Source organism: Trachemys scripta, chromosome 11 (assembly GCF_013100865.1).
Source record: "Trachemys scripta elegans isolate TJP31775 chromosome 11, CAS_Tse_1.0, whole genome shotgun sequence".
Taxonomy (NCBI): domain Eukaryota; kingdom Metazoa; phylum Chordata; order Testudines; family Emydidae; genus Trachemys; species Trachemys scripta.
Genome location: NC_048308.1, coordinates 28,060,468 through 28,078,318, shown reverse-complemented (window position 1 = coordinate 28,078,318; position 17,851 = coordinate 28,060,468).

The following is a 17,851-nucleotide window of genomic DNA, read 5'->3' as shown; positions in this document are numbered from 1 at the left end:
CTAGTATTTAATTATGAAGAAAAAGAGCTAATTCCGTTTTCCTTTAAAAACAAAAAAACCCCTGTCACTTATAACCTCAAACATTAATGTGCAATGTGCTATGTAATGCTGCAGATCTGAGCAATGTTTAAGACAACAAAGTGCTATTTGATAGTCTAGCCTTTCTGTGGAACAGCTCTTCTTCCTGTCTTTGATGTGTGGATGGTTTATTTAATCAATTATTAATCAAAGTTATGGCATTTTTCTTATATATTTAGGTAAAACTAAAAGATGCCTCTTCTTGCTTTCTTGCTTAAATAAAAGTTTAAATAGATTGTGGAAATACTTGATTTTTAATAAGAAATATATTGGAGGCATTCCAGTTTTAAAAGCCCTACTGTGTTTGAGCAGTGTACTGAATGTTTGAAATAAAAGGGAAAGATTGGAATTTCTTAGTCCTCTACCAGGTGATGAGCTTAGCCAAAGAAACCAGAACACTTTTGTTAACCTGCTTTTATATAACAAAAGCTGTACAAATAATTTGATTAGTGTTTTCGTTGCACAGGTGTTAAACTTGACAAGTAACAGTTGAAAGACACACCATTCTGGAGCAGGGTGGGCAGCTGGACACTTAGTGCATGGAGAATCTTGAGCAGTTGGTAACATTTGGCAATTTAACATAGAAAAAAATGACTGCTAGGAAAATCTCAACTGCTGCTAATTAGCAGCAATGAACTGTGGGTAAGGACAGTACATTTTAATGTGAGAAGGATTTTACTGTAACCACCACACTGAAAAAAAATATAGAAAGAAATGCTCCCTAGCTGACCCTTGTGGCAATCTAAGCTGCATATTGCAATAATCCTGTAAATTACTATGCTTTCTTATACAGTAACTTGGAGTTAATTAGTAATTTAACATTCTTCTACACTATTAAATGTCTTTCTTGCATTATATTATGTTGTTTCATGGTCTTACCTTAACACTAATGGGGTTTTGTTATATTTTCTCAAAACAGTAACAGTAAAATAAAACTGAGCTGGAAAATTAATTAGTTCTTTTTTACCTTTGATTTACCTGTTATTAACAATTAAGTGGTGAAGCACGGTTTCAGAGTGGTGCATGAGGTTATGCAGAGATGAATAGACTTAGAGTATATTGTTGGGGTGGGGAAGTGAATAAAGATGAGTAGTGGGCAAACCCCTAGAAACCATACCGCAGGTTCACAATGTAATGCAAACACACTTAGAATTCAAAGTTGAAAGGGATGAGAGAAAGATAAAGAGGCATCATATTACAATATCACAACATGCAATATTTTCTCTTTGCAATGTAGGTGCTCATGTTTAATGATATAGCACTGCTGCCTATGGAGCTGTGTCACTGAAGGTTGGGAGACTATAGGGAAGTAATGTTATGGTGAGCTGGTGAATCTGAACTTTAGTGTCATTGGTTTTGTAAAGCTTGAGCTCTGTGCATATTCTGTTCTTTTGCAGTTTAAGAAAAACATGTGAACTAATTAGAGGAAGCAACAATAATGAAACATGCGATCTGAGTGAAAATATAGAATATAATTATGTGTGGGCATATGGTGAGAGTTTTCTATTCTAGATTAATCCAACACAAATTAAAAGTTGGAAGAGCTTCTTACTCAAAAGTCATCTTCTCACTTGCAATATTTGCTTCATTTTAAAGGAGAGTTTAAACAGGTTTCTCACTAGGTATTTTCAAAACTTAAGCCTTTGGAACTGATGATTCACTGTTACTCTGTATTTTAAAGATAAAGGGAATGTTTTTATTTTATATCCAAAAGATCAATGTGAATGCTACAATGGAACAATTTGGTAAAAGCAGAGTTTCACTGGAAGAGAAAGCAAAAGATGTATGCTTGGAAAGGACTGAATTCAACACAAAACATTTCCAGAAGATTTTGTCTCTAGGGGCTACCGCTAAAAGAAGTGCTGCTACCATTTAAAACCCCATTCTTTGCAGCTGGATTTGAACATTCCATAAAAAATTCATCCATGCTTTAAGAGATTTCTGCTTTTCTGTCCTCTCTATTGTTAGACAAATTGAAGTGTGCACTCTGAAGGAGTGTGGCAGTGAACTGAGAATTTATTTACTCATTCGATTCTAATATTGAGAGAATCTACTCTCTCCGTTCAAAGGGTAGAGCAACAATGCAAGTGACATCAGGTCACCCAGCACTTCATAGCTACCTGTGAGATAGAATTGTTCTCATGGCAGATAGGAAGTGACTGAAACCTCTTTTTCTCATCAATGTCTATTATGATTGATAGCTCTATGGTCACATTGAATATGCCCTTTTTAAATAATTCACAATGTCATCATCATAGTACTAGTTTATAACTAGCCTGTTATTTTTACCTTTGTTCATTCACTATCAGAAGGTTCGATAAATTAAGTACTGTGGATTTTGGTAGCATTATAACCAATCAAATCATACTTAAAAACACAAACAAAAAACCACCAAAAACAAACCTGCATGTACAGCACCAAAGAGGTTTTTTTTAAAAAAATCTACTCTCTTAATGCCTTTAGGTATAATAATTCCTAAATGAATACCTCTCCAACTAAATGTACTCACTTTGTTGTTAATTAAAATTTGAATGTACCAGCAAGATGTTACTGCAGTTTCACTGAGTTAAGATAGTTTGCATTAAATGTTTTTATACTTCAACAAGAATATATTTTAAAGATGATAAATGTTCATTAGAAGTTGAGGATAACTGGTTGTTAGCCCTTAAAGCTGAATGTTACAGTTATGAACACAACCATGCTTATTCTTTGAGTGCATTGAAAATAGTTTTGTAACCTCAGATTAAACCATTAGCATGTTACACAATAGTTCAAATTAGATATCAGTTATTTTTAACAGTGATTAATGCACAAAATATTTAATTGAGGAATGTATAAATCAGTTTTTAATTGTTTAAATCTGAAGTTGAGGTTTAATAAGGCATATTAGAGAGCAAGGTAGTAATTATGATCTATCATTTAACTGCAAAGATGCTGCCAATAATTAATGGAAAGGGCTAATAATAATCACACCTGTTTCTTTGCATAGTCTTTATAAATTGCAGGCTTTAAACTATATTTTACATTGTTTGAATTCATTTTAAATTAATTACTAAAATAAAATGTTTTATTTCCAGTTACTTAGCATTTCCCCCTACCCCCCATATTCTTTTTCAGAATCTCTTCTACATTTGGGACTCTATCCTGCATTCTTTATGCCCCAGAAACTCCTCCTGACATCAGCAAGAGTTTTAGATGTAAAAGGAAATAAAGATTTACATCATGATTCAAGTGGAAGGAAAAAAATGTATCAGGGCATTTAAAGACTGTGGCTGCCCCTGCACAGATGCCCCAGGGGAAAGAGAGGCCACAAGATGCTTCTCTTCTTTTGTGACCTGTACAGAAGCAGGGCACAAGTATAGTGCTCAGACAAATATAAAAGGTTAAATCCTCACCCCAATGAAGAGAATGGGGAAACTCACAATGACTTCAGTAGGACCAGGATTTCACTCAAAGAGTTCAAGGGCTATAGTCCCACCTCCTCACCCCACCCTGTTGTATCAGCTAGCAATACTGCTTCTATGGCGGGCATGGAGTGAAAGACATGCTATGCCTTTTTGAAGGCTATAGCAATAGCTAAGCTCTGTGCAGCTCCATGAGGTAGCGTGCCTGCCTCAGAGTGCTCCTGCTGCATTGGTGCATCTCCAGACTGGCCCCATGAAACTAATAAGGGCACCAGTATGGGAAAGAACTTACAACTCTTCATGTTCAAGATTCAGATTTATATTTGTTCATTTTTTTAAGTACCTTCTTGAGTTTTCACATCTGAAAAAGACAATGCAATTTTTCAAATGTGTCTGAATTAACCAAACAAAATGTAACATATTAAAATAGAATCCACCTTAGATTTCTTGTGAAAAGCTTTCATCACTTATGTGCCTCTTGAGGCTTTTTATCTCTACATACTTGATTACTGCATCTGTGCCTTTTTTGGTCTCTGCTTGGCTCAGGACAGTACATTGCTGAATGGTAATCAGCAAAAGAACATCCACCATATGTGGTCATCTCTTGGCATCTGGCTGGAGTTAGAATGACTGCATCTACTTTACTAAGGATTTAGAATCTACATGCAGGAAATTCAAAACAGCTTCTTAGTATTGTGAAGAAAAATGTAATACTCTTTGTGCACTGTTTTATGCTAGTCCATGATGCAATTCCTGCAGAAAAAATCCTTTTCGCAATGTGTTCCACTTATAGATGTAGGAATTGTGACAAATTCCTCCTCTATCTTAGTGGGTCCTGCGCTTATTGGCAGATTTTCTTGCCTCAGAGATTCACCATGTGGGTTGGGGAACAGCCCAGAGACCTTCCCCTCTGGAAGAACCCACAGTCCAGGTCAATTAGGAGGTTTGGGGGGAACCCAGGCCCACCCTCTACTCCGGGTTCCAGCCCAGGGCCCTGTGGACTGCAGCTGTCTATAGTGCCTCCTCTAACAGCTGCATGACAGGTACAACTCCCTGGGCTACTTCCCCATGGCCTCCTCCAAACACCTTCCTTATTCCCACCACAGGACCTTCCTCCTGGTGTCTGATAACCCTTGTGCTCCTCAGTCCTCCAGCAGCACACGCTCTCAGCTCCTTGCGCCTTTTGCTCCCAGCTCCTCACACTCACACCACAAACTGAAGTTAGCTCCTTTTAAAACCCAGTTGCCCTGATTAGCCTGCCTTAATTGATTCTAGCAGCTTCTTCTTAATTGGCTCCATATGTCCTAATTAGCCTACCTGCCTTAACTGGTTCTAGCAGGTTCCTGATTACTCTAGTGCAGCCCCTTCTCTCGTCACTCAGGGAACAGAAAACTACTCATCCAGTGACCAGTATATTTGCCCTCTACCAGACTCCTGTACCCCACTGGTCTGGGTCTGTCACAGAATATACAACCAGAAGATCTGCACCTATAGAGCATTCTACAGCAGAATGAATTCTGAATAAAACTGAATAAAAGCTTTCCTACAGTAGACGTTCCAGAACATTTAATCTGATATAAATGAAATATTGGGTTTTAGAAATAGCTGATAAAAGAAAAAAACCCAAAGCTTCCATTGATTTTTGGGCTTGTTCAAGGTAAAGCTCTAACATGTTAAAACATTGAGTAGAAATTCTTTGTTTCTTTAGAGGCATTCCAAGATTCCTAGCATCGCATAAACTATAGAATCATAGGAGTGTCGGGCTGGAAGGGATTTCAAGAGGTCAGCAAATCCAGCCCCCTGCACTGAGGCAAGACCAAATAAACCTAGTCCATCCCTGATAGGTGTTTGTCCAACCTGTTCTTTAAAACCTCCAATGGTGGGTATTCCATAACCTCTCTTGGAAGCCTATTTCAGTGCTTAACTACCCTTACAGTTAGAAAGTGTTTCCTAATATTTAACCTAAATCTCCCTTGTTGTAGATTAAGTCCATTACTTCTTGTCCTACCTTGACCCTCACCAAAGGCTCTTAAGCAAATTAAGCAGTAATGTGATGAGGGAAGATCCTCTCATGGATCAGTAACTGGTTAAAAGATAGAAGACAAAGGGTAGGAATAATTGGTCAATTTTCACACTGAGAGAGATAAATAGTGGGGTCCTCCAAAGATCTGTACTAGGATTGTGCTGGTCAACATATTCATAAGTGATCTGAAAAAAGGGGTAAACAGTGAGGAGGCAAAATTTGCAGATGATACAAATTTACTCAAGATAATTAAGTCCACAGCTGACAGTGAAGAGTGACAAAGGGATCGCACTAACTTTGGTGACTGCGTGACAACATGACCAATGAAATTCAGTGTTGATAAATGCAAATGCACACTGGAGGAAATAATCCCAAATATATGTACAAAATGATGTGTCTAAATTAGCTGTTAGCACTCAAGAAAGAGATCTCGGAGTCTTTGAGGATAGTTCTTTGCAAACAGTGTGCAGGGCAGCCAAAAAAGTAAATAAAATGTTAGGAACCGTTAGTGAAGGGATAGCTAATAAAACAGTAAACAGCATAATACCACTATATAAATCCATGGTACACCCACACCTTGAATGCTGGTCACTCCATCTCCAAAAAGTTATATTAGAATTGGAAAAGATGTAGAGAAGGGCGATGAAAATGATTAGGTGTATGGAACAGTTTCCATACGAGAAAAGTTTAAAAAGAATGGGACTGTTCAGATTAGAAAAGAGATGACTAAGGGGAGATATGAGAGAGGTTTATAAAATCATGAATGGCATGAAGAAAGTTAATAGTGAAATGTTATTTACCCTTTCATATAACACATGAACCAGGGGGCACCCAATAAAATTAATAGGCAGCAGGTTTAAAACAAACAAAAGGAAGTACTTCATCACACAACTCAGTCAACCTATGGAACTTGCTTTGCCAGGGTACGTTGTGAAGGCCAAAGTATAACGGGATTCAAAAAAGAATTAGATAAGCTCATGGAAGATAGGTCCATCAACGGCAATTAGCTAAAATGGTCAGGGCTGCAACCCCATGCTCCAGGTTTCCCTAACCCTCCAGCTGCCAGGAACTGGGATTGGACGACAGGGCATGGATCACTTGAAATTGCTCTGCACTGTTTATTCCATCTGAACCATCCGGCTCTGAGCACTGTCAGAGACAGGATACTGGGTTAGATAGACTATTGGTCTGACCTAATATAGTTGTTCTTCTGTACTGTCACTGGACACATAAGCACTGACTCTGTGGGTGCTCTGGGGCTGGAGCATCCACAAAAAAATAGTGAGTGCTCAGCACCCACTGGCAGCCCCATCGATCAGCTCTTCCCCTTTCCCCCTCAGTGCCTCCCGCCACCGGCGGGCCCTGCTGATCAGCTCCTCCCCGTGCCTCCCGCCACCGTGAGCAGCTGTTCAGGAGGCACGGAGGGGGGAGGGGGAAAGAGGGCAGAGCGAGAACAAGGTGTGCTCAGAGGAGGGGGCAGAATGTGGCAGGACAGGGTGGGAGCAGGGTCTTGGGGGGAAGGGTTAGAGTAGGGACAGGGCCTTGGGTGGAGAGATGGTCGGGGAAGGGAGAAACCAGTGCTTGTGGCTGGACATGGAAAACAACAGATCACAGGCCTCTTTAATAACCATCCTTACCATATTTGAAGATTATTATCAGGTCCAACCTCAGTCTTATTTTCTCAAGACTAAATGCGCCTTTTTTTTTAAACCTTTCTCATGCTCAGTTTTTCTAAACATTTTATTGTTTTTGTTGCTCTCCTCTGGATTCTGTCAAATTTATCCACATCTTTCCTAAAGTGTGGCACCCAGAACTGGCCACAGTACTCCAGCTAAGGCCTCATCAATGCCGAGTATGAGTATGAGACTGTCATGTGGGACAGTATCAAACGTCTTACTGAAATCAAGTAATATTTTGTCTACTGCTTCTCCCAGCCATTGGTCAATAACCCTGTCAAAGAAGGAAATTAGTTGGGTTCGGTATGATTTGTTCTTGACAAACCTATGCTGCCAATTCCTTTTGGTCCTACAATCCTTTAGGTTCTTACAAACTGATTTGTTTAATAATTTGTTCTGGTATCTTTCCAGGGTATCAAAGTTAGGCTGACCGGGCTATAATTTCCCAGGTCCTCCTCCTTGTTCCCCCTTTAAGTATAGGTTCTATGTTTGCCCTTCTCCAGCCCTCTGGGACCTAATCCATCCTCCAGGAGTTCTCAAAGGTAATACCTATATTTTGGTTTTGACTGGGCATTAAAATATGTTTATGAAATGATGCTCCATAAAATTTGCCATTTTTCTTCATTTAAAAAAAGTTAATAAAGAAACAACGCTCTTAATTGTGTGAGTTTTTAGAGACTTTCCAAGATGCTATCTCATGGGAATTAAATTGATAAAGCAGCACTTAGATTCCTTCTAGAACACCATTGTAGTTATTAATAAGAAGTCAAGTTCTCAGCTAACTGTGACAAATTTGAAAGCTGTGAATTTGGAGATAAGAGTGAAGGGTCACAGTTTACTTGTTATTGAGGCTAATAAGCAATTAAAGGCAAAAGGGACCACACACAAAAAAAAGTAAGGGGGAAGAACATTAGAATAATTGTGTTTTCCTACTAGTATATGGTCCATATAGTGAGATTACCATAGGTTTTTGGTCCCACTATCTCAGTTAGCTTCTTATTGTTGAAATCTCTTCCATTGCACAGTAAAATATCCAGCAACAGTCAACACAGTCTTCCTGTTCAATAATAGTTCCTAGTGCCCTGGTATGTGATTGTAATAAGATCCAAGAAGCTGCAAGGAGAATTGCATTTGATCCATTTTATGAAGATGTGAAAGTTAGATAATTTTTTCCCAACTACATGCACTGCATGAACCACAGAATGTTTGGAGCTCAATTTCAGACTAGCATCCAAAAGTTTGCTTATTCATAGCCCAGCTGAACATTTTCGGTCTGCAAAGTTAGGTGAAAAAATCATTCAAACACAGGTTTTCTTCGTCAAAGTTCCAGTACTTCTTCCTTTCGATCTAGGATGGAGCCTGGAAAACTAAATGCAAAATGAAAATCAAAAATGAAGAAGAATGATTGTAAAGCTCAAGAGTGAAATCCTGGCTCCATTTTAATTATGACTTGAGTGTGATCAGGATTTTACCCCAAAGGTTTGGGCATAATTTAATGTGACTTTTGAAAAGAGGATTGGGATCTAGGCATTCTTATTTTATCCAAATCTGTTCATCTATACCTAATGACATCCCCAGCACTTTTAAGAGACTCACTTAACTCTCAGAGATGTGAAGCAGAACTTGAGGTATTTGGTCACAACTCATCTTATTTTCCCCTGGCAAACTCAGTGTTCTATTGCGATACACACAAATAATGTATCTATAACTGAGGAGGCTTTTTCATCAGCTGATGCAGAAGATGGCTAGGGAAGTCTCTGATTTAGCACTGTGGTGTCTCAGTGCAGTAATGTACCAATAAAGCATATTCCTTTCTTTTGCTCCAGTACTTGCCATTTTGATATGGTTCATGTTTAAGTTTGCTGAAGCCTATTTCATGTTGACCCTGTAGATGACTTTGTTGCTACTATGATTGTAAAATTGGATTTAGGTATATTTTATTTTCTTGTTCTTGGCTTTCCTTTGATGTAGCAACAGGGTTTAAAGTTCAATAACCTAACAGGGGTAGAAGAGTCAATTCAGAGAGAAGGGAATAAGGGACCACCTACCATTACTTTGCCAGCCTGTACCAATGTACCCTTTGTTAATTTGTTTGTCATAATAATTGCTTTCTACGTGACAGATGTCCTGCATAGTTTTCTAATGGTCTGTGTTCTCTTATATTCTATCTGATATTATGTGGGGCATTGGTTATGTTTATTTTTGATCCAAGGTAGCTCTGAAATTATCTTAACTTGTCTCTGCGAGGCAGTAAAATGGAACTGAGCCCAGGTATCCTTGGATTTAGGGCTGTGAAAGGTGATGCTCTCTGGCCTAACAGCTGGCACGATGCCAGTCTTTTGAAATGCATATTGTAACTGTGACTGGATTCAAGTACATGCTTAGTTTGTGCTATCAAACTGTAACCATCTCTTGCTAGAAGTGCAGGTTTCTGTGCTTCTGATTTTAATACTGTCTGAAATGAGAACTGATAATAGGTATTGGCGACAGTGGTGCACTAGTAAAATCAATTCCTCTACGAAGATAGAAGAGTCCTGTTACATAATGAACTATAAGTAGAATGGGGCTGTTTGGATGCTAATTGCCTATAACAGTTCCTGCTTAGTAGTTCTACTGAGAACTTAAGTGTCACTTCCTGAACACTCAAGGGAAAATCCAGCTTTGTGTTATGTGAGTGCACTGGGTGGAAAGAGTACATAGGATGTGTTGCTGTCCCTCCAGCCCCAGGGCCCCCATGCAGCAGCAGGGCAGAAGACAGATCCAGCACACAAGAGTTTAGGATGAGGTGCCCAGATACCATACCCCCATGGCACCTCCAAAGTGGGATGTAGGGTGTCAGCTCTGAGTTGTGGGCTTGTCTCCAACCACCCAACAGCTAAACTGTGGTGTGGAACAAATGTAACCTGGGTGAAACTGCTCTTTTTAAAAGGAGCAGGAGTTCCATCCCTCCCTCTCCCCACACTCCGATAGGTAACAGAAAGATTTAGACCTCAGACTTTAATGTAAGCAGAGACATTAAAAGATAATTTGTCTATAAGACTCTTTAAATAATTTCACTGGAAGTCAGTGACTAAACTAATCTCTTCCTAGCTGTCAGAACCTCTTAGGAGAGTGTGATTGTCCGAGGAGGAAACGGTTATTAGCAAGGTGTAAAGCCATCTGTTAAAACTGTGTTGCTTTTAAGCAGCAGAACTATTTAGTGTTATGTGCCTGTCTCTTTACGTCCTTCCTCCTGGTTACAGTGATTCACTGATCATGTGCAAGCTTCTGTAGCCCAGTGAGGAACTCAGACGGGCAGCAGAAGAGACTGTACCCAGGCTGGACTACCATCCACAAATACAGGGAGTCAAAGGAAGGTAAGAGAGTTTGGTATTTCTTCATTTTGGACAAAGTACTGTCAGATGATTATACTCTAAGAGAACATGATCACTGTCTTCTTGCCAGAGGCAGGTAAAGATTGTATGAGGACTGTCTACCCATCTGAGGTAGCCTTAGGAATGTGGAGACCACAGAGATCACCAAGAATAACTGAAAGTAACAGGCACCGTCAAATCTATTGAAATTCTATTAAAATATATTGAAAGCATGGGAGGGAAAATTATGTTTACACATTTAAGCCCATCAATGATGGAATTATTGATGCATAAATCACAGGCTTGATTTTTTTTTCACCCCCCACACTGGCAATCTAATCCAACTAATAATAGATTTGCATGCAAATTCCAGTAATATTGTCAAGAGATATTCAGATCTAAAATTTATAACTATGCCATGTGGAATGTGTCCTGTAGCAAAAAGCACAAACCAGAACAAAAAAATTTTTGAGTTCCTGGGCCCTGCAAGATGCCACAGCTGTATGTTAAGCTGTAGGTCCTGCTCCGATAGACCTGCTAAGAATTCAGAAGTGTGATTACAAATAGCACATAATTGCTACATAGAAGACTTAGTGGAGTACAAAATATCCCAAATACAATTGGTTAATCAATAATAATAGTGATCTGCACTCCTGTAGGGCTTTTCATGAAAGGATCGCAAACCACTTTACGAACACTCATGAATTCAATCTCACATCACCCATTTTACAGGGGAGAAATTGAGGTGCAGTGATTAAGGGTCGCGTCTTCCCTAGCTTGGGCTACTCCTGACCCTCAAATCACTGGATCCTCATAGGCTAGGACCATCCACAACCATGCCCTCTATGTCTGCACTGGCTCTGGCTCCCACAGTCTCTTGTGCACATCACTTCCACAAGAACATTTTTTCTCAAGTGCTTGCTCCCCCTCGTACTTCCTTAAGGTTGGGAGGGGTTAAAAATAGTCAGGTTAATGCATCAATTCTTAGCTAAAATCCTGGAGGCTGGAAGGGTACAATGCTGCAGCCTAACCCTCTCGCATTGCAGCAGAGACAAAGAAGAGAGGCTTCTGAAAGGAAAGGGAATAACTGTTCCAAAGATAGGGCAATAGCAACTCTTCTGCCAATGTGAGAAGAAAAGACATTTGAGAGATTCTGGTGTGGGAAAGCATTAAGTGACTTGTCCAAGGAAGTCTGTGGCAGAGGAATGTACTGAACCAATTTCACTGTGTCCAGAAGGTCACCTGGGAACTGTTACTACTTCTATCCGAAGGAGACTGTTGTCTAGGGAGTTCTTCTGGATCACCCATGTCAACATATAACTTATACCACAAAAACAATATTCTTAATATTTCCTTCAGTTTACTTTTTTAGCAGTTGCCTAACCATGGCCCAACTGACTGCAAGTTCCCAGTTCAGCCTGAGGATTTCCAGTTTGAACCAGCCAATATAGAACTCACAGTTCATTTCACACAAATGTGCACTTTAGAGGTCATTTACAAATATCAAATTTACAAATATTCACTTACACAGTAATGACATCATATTTTTCACCACAGTAAGACACCAGAAGGTGTATAGCTACAGGCTGAGACCTGTAATATGATAAAGGAAAATTAATGGTATGTTCTGTTGTATATAATTTGGAGTGCAAATTCACTTTGTTTACTGTAAGATATAGGTGTTGTATATAAAATTAGTGACCATGCCCTAAGGAGGGATTTATCAGTAACAAGGAGATTTGTTTAATGAAGACTAAACAAACACCATATTGCTAATATATATACACACGTGGTGCAGACATCTCTTGATTGATAGTACTCAAAACTGTAGGTTTTCCATGCTCATTGGTTCATGTGGCAATATCCACATGGCACTATCTCTCTTAGCAATTACAATGGGAAATGGGCTGGCCATTTTCCTCCTCTTCTGATAATGCTCAGTCTTGCAGTCACTGTGAACGAGGATCTTCTCTGCTGCCACCAGGAATTCAAAGCCCAAGAGTTTTGATCATTGACATAAAAAGAAATGAAGATGAGGGTAAAATGACTTTCAAAGTGCCCATTCCATTAGCAAAACAAGACCACGTATGACTGAGCTACGTAGCACACTATAGCATTTGTTGCACAACCCCTGTTATTTACAGCTAACCCAATGGACACTTCTGTGTAAATCTGGTAAAGACCAGTCCTTGTATAACATGAGAAAGGACTTATCAGTGCAAGTCAACTGGAAGATTTCTGAGTGTTATAATTCCACACTGATTTTGGTTATAGACCAATGGACTGATTCACTGCAAAACAAAAGGAATAAAATACTCTTATCCATAAGAAACACACTTTATTGTGGAGACTTGTTTTCAAAAATCCATGTTAGATGGTATTGCGGCGTCTGAATGGAAGTCTTTGGTTTATGAAAATTATAATTATTTTGATTTTTGTCCACAGACAGCTTGAAATGTTGCAAAACTCTGCAGGTGCTTGCTGTTATAACAAAACCGCAGAACAGATGGTGCAAGGTACCAGGCCAGCTCAAGGGATTAAATGCAAGGCTTTTGAAATTTTAAATTAAAGCTGGATGATCTTGGGAAAACGTGCCTGCCAAACAAGCATGCTTTAAAAAATAAAGTTCTCCAACTTCTCCAGAGAAGCTGATGTAAATTCAAATGAGACAAAAACTGGGCACTTATAAAGTGCTTAGTAGAGGATGAAAAACAACTGATCAAGTCAAAATATGATATATTCAATTCAATTATTTATAGTTGTGGGGGATGTTTTGTGTATGGACACCTTCTCTTTAGTTCTAAGTGTCTGTAATGCTTAGATGGAGCGATAGGGTTATTGCTTTACAACTCTACGGTCTCTTTTCTGAGTTCATCTACTAAATGACATCATCAGTGAAGTGAGTTTAGTAGTCTCATCGACATCCCTTATTTGTGCATATCTCAAATACTATCAGACATTTTCTCACAGTTGATAGTGTAAATAAGAGATGAATGTGAACTCCAAAGTTAGTATGCTTATTTAATTCTGAATTTCTCCAAAATTCAGAATACCTGGAAGTACACATTCATTCTTGGTTTAAGGGCACAGGACTGTGAGAACAGGAGGATATTGCAGATGAGAGTTGAAGTGTATTTGGCAGAGCTGTGCAAGGGGTGATTACATAGCCCAGGCTTCTAGTTTCTTGCTTCCATGAAAGCTAAATTAATTTTGAAATTTATGAATGAAAAGGCAAAGTGTTCTTTTCATTGTTTTGAACTCTGCATGTGTTTCCTTTCTCACTCATGCAGAATAGTCTGGTCTCACATTCCGCTCACAAATAGTAAAGAATATTAGGTTCAGAATAAAATCATAGTCCTTGCACTATGTTGCAGATGTCACCTTTGTTTCAGTAACGTTGTGACTTGCTCATAAAGCAATTTCAATTTCTCATTGGCACAGGACATTGTTTTCTGCATTTTTTTAAAATCACTCTTAATCGTGAGCCTAATGGGAGCATTTAGGCTCACAATGAAGAAAAAGCCTACTGGGTGAAAAGCAGCAATCTCAGAAGCTTTGATGGCCTTGTTGGCCAGAATTTGGAACTCCAGTGAAGAGTTTGCTATAGCTCTATTTAAAACCAAAACGGCTGGCAAATATTGTAATATTGAACTGTGTTTGCAAGAGCCTTTGTTAATGTGTTAGATAACCTATTAATCACAACTTTATATTCATATGCAAAATGTGCCTGGAGGACAATTTAATCATTTATTACAGGCACTTTATATATTTACTTTCCCTTTCCCTTCCCATCGTACGAGCTGTGTTCATTAACCAAATATGTTACAGTCAGAAGGCTATGATGGGCATAGCAAATTCACTGTATGTACTGAGATCAAGACCATAAAAGGGTTGTCCAAAATATGAGCTCTTGGTGATGTTGAAAGAACTGGGTGAAAGAGTAATAATTGTAGAAACTTTTAGCAGGTGCAATATTTTGATGTGGATTTGAAAGGCAATTTGATTGTAATAGCTGAATGACACTCTTTCATTTTCCTTTCATATATCTGTCCAATCTTGTCAGAGTAAAGATTTTAAAGACTTTAATTAGGTATATTGGTTACAGAGAAGAAATAGAGCAAACCTTTCCACATCAGACATATGATTGAGGATGATCTATTTGGCAGGTACAGGCTGGCAAGCTGAACTGATATAAATTAACTAGAAAAGGTTAAATTAGAGTAAAATGAGGTTTGCAGACAAAGCTGTAAACTAAAGTAAATTCCGAGCTATGGCCTCAGTCTGGCTGTTGTGCTTAGACATGGCAGCACGTATGGCTCATTATTAGATGCCCCCATGACAAAGACCAACAGTTTTATTTTGATTGTTTCTTTTAAAAGATGAGTTCCGATGCTAAGGCTGTAGAAAAAGTGCTTAGACTGTAGATTACACACCATGGAGTCCTCATCCATGACACGGGCTCCTAGGCACTACATTAATACAAATAAATAATAATAAAACAGTACAACACATAATTATTTTGTGTAGCATCGTTTATACAAATTATATCCAAAATACTTTACAGAGAGCTATGGTATAAGACAATTACAACGTGAAAATAACATATGATGATAGCAGAGGTAAAGGCTAGAGACAAGGGAAGACATACATTGTTCGATGCTTTTAAGAGGAGAGCTGATGAAGAGATTGTGCTCAACTGTTATCCTGATGGATGCCAATATAAGAACCTAGAGAGGTATGGAGAAGAGTGATAGCAAAGTAGTTTCAGAGGTCAGGGGTTTCACAGTAAAAGTCTCACATCAACTATCATACTGTGTAAAGCAGTGATACTAAATTAGATTTACCCGTGGGCCAATTTGAGAATTTCATGACAAGAGGTGGGCATTTGTGCAGAAGGCTGACAAAATAAAAAACAAAAACAAAAAACTTCAGCTGACCTTGATTGGAACATAAGTATTAATGTTTCTATATTTTAACAAAGTTTCTAAATAAATATTAGTACTTGTGTTTGTGGCAATCTCTCATGGGAGAGGTGACATTAATGATTTCTGGCAAGCTTTGTGAACAGTGGTTTGTAGCACAGGGCAAGGCTCAGGCACTGGTGAAAATGCTCATCTGATGCATTGGTAATGCAGTGTTCGTTTTCTATAATGTTCATGGTAGAAGACCCAGATTCACAGAGGAATGTTGATCTGAACATCGTTAAAAGATAGAGGGCTAGATTCTGGCTATTCTGAAACTGGTCAGCATATTGAGTCCAGAAATCTTCTCAAAAAGTCCCACTTCTCTGAATTTTGCCTTCAAGACATCTAAGCTTTGGAGCCTTACAATTTCTAATTGAAAGGCATCTTCATCAATTGAATCACGCATGGTCCTTTGCTTCAGAAGGGGAAGGTCATCAGCAGAGACAACAAACATATCACAAACAAACAAAAGCAAAGCCTTTGGAATTTTTAAATTCTCAAATCGCATTTTGTTCACATTGTTCCTGTTAAGTCTGTCTGAAAGATTTTGAGATTCCTCTGAAAGGCATGCACTTTTTCAAACAGATCCCCAACGTTGCTTGCACGGCCTTGGAGCTGCAAGTTGAGGGATTCAAGTGACCAGTAATATTGCACAGAAAAGCTACCTGTGACATAGAGGGGACAACATTCATAATTGCTAGGAATTCTCAAGCCTCATTGATCTTGTGGTTTGAAAGAAACTCTATTTTCTTTTGAAGTACACAAAACTTCTCTAACGTGCCCCCTACTTAACCAGCAAACATCACTGTATTTGGCTTTAAAAAGATGATGTTGCAAGCTAGACGTTGAGCATATGTAGTTCACTAATCTCATCATAATACCCATTGTTCTTTTCAAGTTCCTGGACAACTTACCGCATAGTACAATCTGGTGAATGATGCAGTGAAGTGTATTTAATGAAGGAATACCGCTGCCAAATGTGAAGCAAAGCCCTTCTCTGTCCCTGTCATGGAGGGACCTCCATTTGTAACAAGCAAGTTTACTTTCTGCATATCTAAACCATTTTTTTCAAAAAAGCCTTTTACCTTTTCAAATGATCTTTCCTGTGGTGTAGTTTTCTAATGGTATTAAGCACAAAAATTCTTCCTTGAAAATTTCATCATCATAAAATCTAACAAACAGCGATAGTCACTTAAATCACTTGATTTGTCCACTGCAAGAGACATGAATTTGGCATTTTTTAAATTGGAAAGCAGTGCTGACAAACAATCTTCGAAAATTACCTCCAATCTTTGCTCTGCTGTGGAATCAGACAGGAGAACTTGCTTCACACAGTTCACAATGTCATCTTTGTTTTTATCTCAGGCAAAAATCTCCTCCAGCATTCCCACTATGCACTCCTTCACAAGCTTGGCATCTAGGAAAAGCCTTTTCTTTTTAGCTAGTATCAGCATTGTCTGAAGAGAAGCAGTGATTGCTTTTTCCTATACAGTTACTGATGTGAGAAATACATTTGAAGTGTGATACGAAGATTTCAGATTTTCACGTTCTGTAACACTGCCAGGAAGATAGGCCACACTGAAGTTGCTGTGCTTTGATTCAAAGCGGTGCCTCATGTTGATGACTTTACAAACAGACACAGTGGTTTGGCATATTAAACACAAAGGTCTTGCCTTCAAATAAGGTGGCATAATAAAAAGAAAATCCACTGTCCAGTTTGGGTTCAAAGCTCAGTTTTTGCGGTCGACTTAGTGATGTTTACTTCCACGCGCATTCATTTTTTACTCCATTTAGGCAGCATCCTAGCTCAATTGTAGCCAACGCTATCACAAGAACTTAAGATCCAGTAAACAGTGCTTAATTTGTGCCGGGGCTTGTCACTGCTCTCAGGCTGCCCAGCTCTGAAGGCAGCGCTGCTACCAGCAGCAGTGCAGAAATACGCGTGGCAATACCATACCATGCCACCCTTATATCTGCCCTGCTGCTGGTGGTGGTGCTGCCTTCAGAGCTGGGTTGGGTGCCCAGCCAGCAGCTGCCGCTTTCTGGCCACTCAGCCAGTACTTAATTTGTGCCGGGACTTGCTGGGACTGAGCCGCAGCACCTCTTTCATTACCAATTAAGCACTGCCAGTAAGTTACTTACTAAGGAAGTCGTAAGCAAATGATAAGCAGCTCATTGGCTGCCTATTGATCTCACTGGTGTGAAGGGATGAAGAAGAGGCCAAACCTGGAGAGAGGAGGTTGGTGAGGTATTCTGAAGGAACACCATAGAGGGTGTTAAGTGATGAAATCCTGGCCCCATTGAAGTTAATGGGAGTTTTGTCATTGACTTCAGCCAAGTTTTAACCTGGACG